Source organism: Eretmochelys imbricata, chromosome 14 (assembly GCF_965152235.1).
Source record: "Eretmochelys imbricata isolate rEreImb1 chromosome 14, rEreImb1.hap1, whole genome shotgun sequence".
NCBI lineage: Eukaryota > Metazoa > Chordata > Testudines > Cheloniidae > Eretmochelys > Eretmochelys imbricata.
Window position 1 is genome coordinate 38946922 of NC_135585.1, and position 6813 is coordinate 38953734.

Sequence of the window (6813 nt, forward strand, 5' to 3'; positions counted from 1 at the left end):
GCCTGGCCTGGAGAGGCAGTCTGATTTGTGGGATTATCACTGTGCAGCCTGGAAAACCCCCTGGTCAGGGAGGAGAGAGCTGCGAGTCTCTGCCTAAGAGAGGTGCGGGCTGAGGAGCCGGAGGCCAGAGGGAGTGCCCTGGAGGGTTGATGGGATGGGAATACAGGGCCAGTTGCTCTGAGCTGCGATGGTGAGGAGTAATGCAGGGGTGATGAGAAAGGGGGAGTGGGAGGAACATAAGAACGGCCACACTGGGTCAGACCAAAGGTCCATCCAGCCTTCCCCTGGTGCCCCCCACCAGTGGCCAGTGCCAGGTGCCCCAGAGGGAATGAACAGAACAGGCAATCATCAAGTGATCCATCCGCTGTTGCTCACTCCCCACTACTGACAAACAGATGCTAGGGACACCATCCCTGCCCATCCTGGCTAATAGCCATTGATGGGCCCATCCTCCATGAACTTACCTAGTTCTTTTTTGAACCCTGCTATACTCTTGGCCTTCACAACATCCTCTGGCAATAATTTCCACAGGGGTTGACTGTGCTTTGTGTGAAGAAATACTTCCTTTTGTTTGTTTTAATCCTGCTTCCTGTTAATTTCATTTGGTCAACCCTAGTTCTTGTGTTATGAGAAGGAGTAAATAACACTTCCTTATTTACTTCAGTCATGATTTTATAGGCCTCTATCATATCCCCCCTTAGTCGTCCCTTTTCCAAGCTGAAAAGTCCCAGTTTTATTAATCTCTCCTCCTCCTCCTCCTCCCAGTTTTATTAATCTCTCCTCCTATGTTCCATACCCCTAAACACTTTTGTTGCCCTTTTCTGAACATTTTCCAGTTCCAATAAATCTTTTTTTGAGATGGGGCGACCACAGCTGCACGCATTCAAGATGGGGGTGTACCATGGATTGATAGTTTTATAGATTTATACCATGGCTGGAGAAACAGCCCATCAACACAGGTCAGAGAAAGGCCTGTTGAAACTGTAGCATGTTCTCTGAATGTCCAAAAGACCAGAGGTCCCTGCTTCTGCTCTCATTGGCTGGAGCAGATTGGCCATCCTCTATTCTGTCCACACCTGGGTAGGGGAGGCAGTACCTGGGCGGCAGTGGCCTCTTAGTGTGTGGGGACGGGGGAGTGTCTTCGCAGCACTGTTCTGCATCCGGGAGTTACTCAAGGGCGGGGTGGCTGTGGCTGGGCCCTATTTTACCCCCTTTCTCCCCACTCTGGCTGAGTAAACGCTTGGGAGAAAAGGAGACTTGGTTAGAAATTCAGCATCCCCCAAACCCATCGATCAAGGAGGGACAGCACCTGACGCCACTGCAGCTGACAGCTCTGGAGTCCCACCGCGGTGGCTCGGAGCTCCAGGTCCTCCTGTTGCCCATGGCAACTGAGAGCTGTGCTCTTCCCCCCCCCCCCACGCCCACAGTGGCTCAGAGCTCCAGGTTCCCCCCACTACCCATGGCAGCTGGGAGCTGTGCTCTCACCCCCCCCCCCACCCGCGGTGGCTCGGAGCTCCAGGTTCCCCCCACTACCCATGGCAACTGAGAGCTGTGGGGGACCCCTGCTGCCCATGGCAGTTTGGGGCTCCAGATCCCCCTCCCCCCGCTGCCTCTGGGTGGAAGTGGAAAATGTCGCAGAGGTTTCTGGACATCACAGAATCCGTGACATAATCTTATCCTTCATCATGAAGAGGTGAAAGAGGGCACAGAGATAACTGGATTGTCTTCACCTTTCCATTGCACCCTTAACACATGCAAAAAAAAAGGCGGAGTTTGTGTCTGCCTATTCACGGGCCTGCAAGAGTGTTTGAAGAGAGGCTGCCTGGGTGATTTTTGTTGTTGTTATTTGTATTGTGTTAGTTGCAAGGTCATAGGCATTGGAACAGTTTGTTCAGTGGGGGTGCTGAGAGCCATTGAACCAAACTGTAAACCCTGTAGAGGATGGAAACTACTTCAAACCAAGGGGTGCTGCCACACCTCCAGCACCCCTAGTTCCAGCACCTATGTGCAAGGAGCCTCAGGCATGGACCAGGACCCTGCCGTGCTAGGTGCCATTCAAACACAGAACAGATGAGAGGGGAAAGCTGGCTGTGCATATGTGACCTGCCTGGAGAGATTTCAACAATGGAAATTGGTGGGGGAAGGGAAAGGTGTGGTGGGGAGGCGGAGATGAAGAAAAATGGTGGGAGCTGGGAAAGGGGAAAGAGAAGGAGCATGGGGTTCTGTAGCTAATGTGTGTCATAAACTTTATTCCTCAGGGAACTGATTTTCATCAAAGCACTGGGGATAGCCACAGATCTCTCTCTATACAGCTAGTCCTTGAGTCTGTCTGTTGGCATAGCTCATGTCATTTGGGGAGATGATGTTACTACACCAGCAGAAAAACTCCCTCTGTTAGCATAAGTTGTGTCTACACTAGGGGTTCTGCTGGTTTAGCCGTAAAAGAATAGCTCCATCGGCAAAACATTTGTAGTGTAGATAAGGCCTAAGTGTGAGAAAGAGCAGCCTCCTCCCTGATCTGGAGCTGTGTGCCTGGACCTATCAAAATAGCTGATTGCAGTATCACTAACCCAGCATTTGAAAATCATAAATCAGAGCCCCCAGTCATGACTAGCTTAAAATTCATGAGATTCCCCCCCCCGCCAAATAATAACTTTTTTCTTTTTCTTTGGCTTCTGGTCTTTCGATTGCACTTGCTTCACATTTCAAAGGTCTTTTCTTCCCCCGAGAAAGCTACACTTTTTTTTCCCCCCATGAAAGCTGAAATTCTCATTCCATCTCTTGGTTCCAGCAGCTGGGCCTTCGAGTAAACCGCCAGCTATTGTGAGACGCGTGATGTAAATTGTGAGAGATAGCGCTGCTTTGATTCTTTTCCTGTTCTTAGCCGTCCTCCTCTTCCCCTCGTGGCGATCACTTGACTGTGAGCATTAAGAAATCAAAGTGTTCCAGCTGAAGAAATAGATCATCCTCTCTCTGATGGGACAGAGACATGCAGTAATACTAAAGCCTGGCATTCAAAGGCCTCAAAAAATCATTAGGGGGGCTTAAAAATCATGATATTGCATTGTTAAAGCTAGTACATTTGGGGTTCTTTTTCTTTGCCTTCTGGTTTTTGAGCCATTAGAATCCATTCAGGGCATGTTTTCAAACTTTTGTTTGCATTGGGGACTAGAAACTTCTTAAAAAACAAAACAAAGCTGAAGGTCATAATCATATGACTCCTGGAGCTGGAACTTTAAGAAAAACACCAGCTATGGCAAGAGTTGACAACACTGAGGGCTTATCTACATTTGAAAGTTAATGCAAATTAAGAGAGATTGTGAATGTAAAGCGCAGTAGCTGCTCCTGGACAATGGACACTCCTATTCTTGAACAAGAGTGTCTTGTTTTGGCATAGTTTAACTCTAACAGTTGGTTAAACACAAACCAGGCATTCTTGTTCTGGAATAAGAATCTCCACACACGCTGCTGACCAGGAACAACTCTAAGGGCTTGTTTTCAGTGTAACAGTTAGTGAGAGTTAACACACTCAAGGTACTGCGTACTTGACCTAGCCTCGTTGGAGTGAAAGTGACTGACCACACTTCAGCACAGCACTCTGGCTATACAGGGTGATAAGGCATTAGCAGGGGGATTGGATTAGCTGTTACATTCACCCCCCACTGCATTACTTGCTTCAACCCACCCCCCCAATAGGCTAGCGAGTTCAAATTTAAAGCACCTTTTAACTTGAGCTACAGATTGTTATGTATGGACAGGAATCAAATTAGGGGTAATATTCAAGTTATAACTCGAGCTAACTGTGCTGTGAAAACACATCCTCGTGTAGGCAAGCCCTGAGCCTGCTGAAGGTAGAAGAATCGTTCCCAAAGCTATCTGCTTTGTGACAGCTTTCAGCCAGACGTCCACCAGGGGTAGGGTTAAAGACGACAGGGAGTTGGGGTGGCGGCGGCTTGTAAAGGGGAGGCGGATCTTTGGCCTTGGTGTTTTCCCGGCTTGCTATATTATTGATCAGTAACTGGCTGTATCCGTTTTCCAAGCGGTGCGCTCACCTCTGCCTGATTTGTAGCTTAAACACCGAACATGGACGCAGAGAAGCGGAACCCCAGACCGGAGTGAGTCTGACCCACTCCCCTTTCCCTCACCAACACAGCGGGAGCGGCTGGCTCAGTCGCGCTCTGTCTGCCTGTGGGTCTGGGTGTTTTGTGGGGCAGGTTTTAGGGGTAGAGAAGAACAAGAACAGGAAGAGAAAACAAACTACTGAAGCAAAACAAATTAGAAACACACATTGTCAGAGAAACGAGGATACATTTGTTTGAAATGCTATATTGTAAGTGTCAGGATGGCCGAGTGGTCTAAGGTGCCAGACTCAAGGTTCTATCTTCCCCTCTTCTGGGTGTTCTGGTCTCTGTATAGAGGCGTGGGTTCAAATCCCACTTCTGACACATTTTTTTTCCTTTCCTCAACCCACCTAGCAATATTGTTAACCTATCCAACTATACTCTCAGCCCAGCAGAAGCAGCTGTTCTATCTCGGGGCCTCTCCTTCTGTCCCTCCACCCCCATGAACATGATACAGTTCTGTGGTGACCTAGAATCCTATTTTCGACGTCTCCGACTCAAGGAATATTTCCAAAATACCTCTGAACAACATACTAATCCACAGAGGTCTCCCTACCAACACTACAGAAAGAAGGATTCTAGGTGGACTCCTCCTGAAGGTCGAAACAGCAGACTGGACTTCTACATAGAGTGCTTCCGCCGACGTGCACGGGCTGAAATTGTGGAAAAGCAGCATCACTTGCCCCATAACCTCAGCCATGCGGAACGCAATGCCATCCACAGCCTCAGAAACAACTCTGACATCATAATCAAAAAGGCAGACAAAGGAGGTGCTGTTGTCATCATGAATAGGTCGGAATATGAACAAGAGGCTGCTCGGCAGCTCTCCAACACGAGTTTCTACAAGCCATTACCCTATGATCCCACTGAGAGTTACCAAAAGCAACTACAGCATATGCTCAAGAAACTTCCTGAAAAAGCACAAGATCAAATCCGCACAGACACACCCCTGGAACCCCGACCTGGGATATTCTATCTACTACCCAAGATCCATAAACCTGGAACTCCTGGGCGCCCCATCATTTCAGGCATTGGCACCCTGACGGCAGGATTGTCTGGCTATGTAGACTCCCTCCTCAGGCCCTACGCTACCAGCACTCCCAGCTACCTTCGAGACACCACTGACTTCCTGAGGAAACTTCAATCCATCGGTGATCTTCCTGATAACACCATCCTGGCCACTATGGATGTAGAAGCCCTCTACACCAACATTCCACACAAAGATGGACTACAAGCCGTCAGGAACACTATCCCCGATAATGTCACGGCTAACCTGGTGGCTGAACTTTGTGACTTTGTCCTTACCCATAACTATTTCATATTTGGGGACAATGTATACCTTCAGATCAGCGGCACTGCTATGGGTACCCGCATGGCCCCACAGTATGCCAACATTTTTATGGCTGATTTAGAACAACGCTTCCTCAGCTCTCGTCCCCTGAAGCCCCTACTCTACTTGCGCTATATTGATGACATCTTCATCATCTGGACCCATGGAAAAGAAGCCCTTGAGGAATTCCACCATGATTTCAACAATTTCCATCCCACCCTCAACCTCAGCCTGGTCCAGTCCACACAAGAGATCCACTTCCTGGACACTACAGTGCTAATAAACAATGGTCACATAAACACCACCCTATACCGGAAACCTACTGACCGCTATTCCTACCTGCATGCCTCCAGCTTTCACCCTGACCACACCACACGATCCATCGTCTACAGCCAAGCTCTGCGATACAACCGCATTTGCTCCAACCCCTCAGACAGAGACAAACACCTACAAGATCTCTGTCAAGCTTTCTTACAACTACAATACCCACCTGCGGAAGTAAAGAAACAGATTGATAGAGCCAGAAGAGTTCCCAGAAGTTACCTACTACAGGACAGGCCTAACAAAGAAAATAACAGAACGCCACTAGCCGTCACCTTCAGCCCCCAACTAAAACCCCTCCAACGCATTATTAAGGATCTACAACCTATCCTAAAGGATGACCCAACACTCTCACAAATCTTGGGAGACAGGCCAGTCCTTGCCTACAGACAGCCCCGCAACCTGAAGCAAATACTCACCAACAACCACATACCACACAACAGAACCACTAACCCAGGAACTTATCCTTGCAACAAAGCCCGTTGCCAATTGTGCCCACATATCTATTCAGGGGACACCATCACAGGGCCTAATAACATCAGCCACACTATCAGAGGCTCGTTCACCTGCACATCCACCAATGTGATTTATGCCATCATGTGCCAGCAATGCCCCTCTGCCATGTACATTGGTCAAACTGGACAGTCTCTACGTAAAAGAATAAATGGACACAAATCAGATGTCAAGAATTATAACATTCATAAACCAGTCGGAGAACACTTCAATCTCTCTGGTCACGCAATCACAGACATGAAGGTCGCTATCTTAAAACAAAAAAACTTCAAATCCAGACTCCAGCGAGAAACTGCTGAATTGGAATTCATTTGCAAATTGGATACTATTAATTTAGGCTTAAATAGAGACTGGGAGTGGCTAAGTCATTATGCAAGGTAGCCTATTTCCTCTTGTTTTTTCCTACCCCTCCCCCCCAGATGTTCTGGTTTAACTTGGATTTAAACTTGGAGAGTGGTCAGTTTGGACAAGCTATTACCAGCAGGAGAGTGAGTCTGTGTGTGTATGGGGGTGGGTTTTTGGAGTGGG

At 48.2% G+C, this 6813-nt stretch overlaps 1 non-coding gene across 1 annotated transcript; it reads left to right on the plus strand.

The window, feature by feature from the left end:
- Positions 1 to 4336: 4336 nt before the first annotated feature.
- On the plus strand, positions 4337 to 4445 carry TRNAL-CAA (transfer RNA leucine (anticodon CAA)). Its single transcript has 2 exons — positions 4337 to 4374; positions 4400 to 4445. It is a non-coding gene; the product is annotated as a tRNA-Leu (tRNA).
- The last annotated feature ends 2368 nt before the right edge of the window (positions 4446 to 6813 follow it).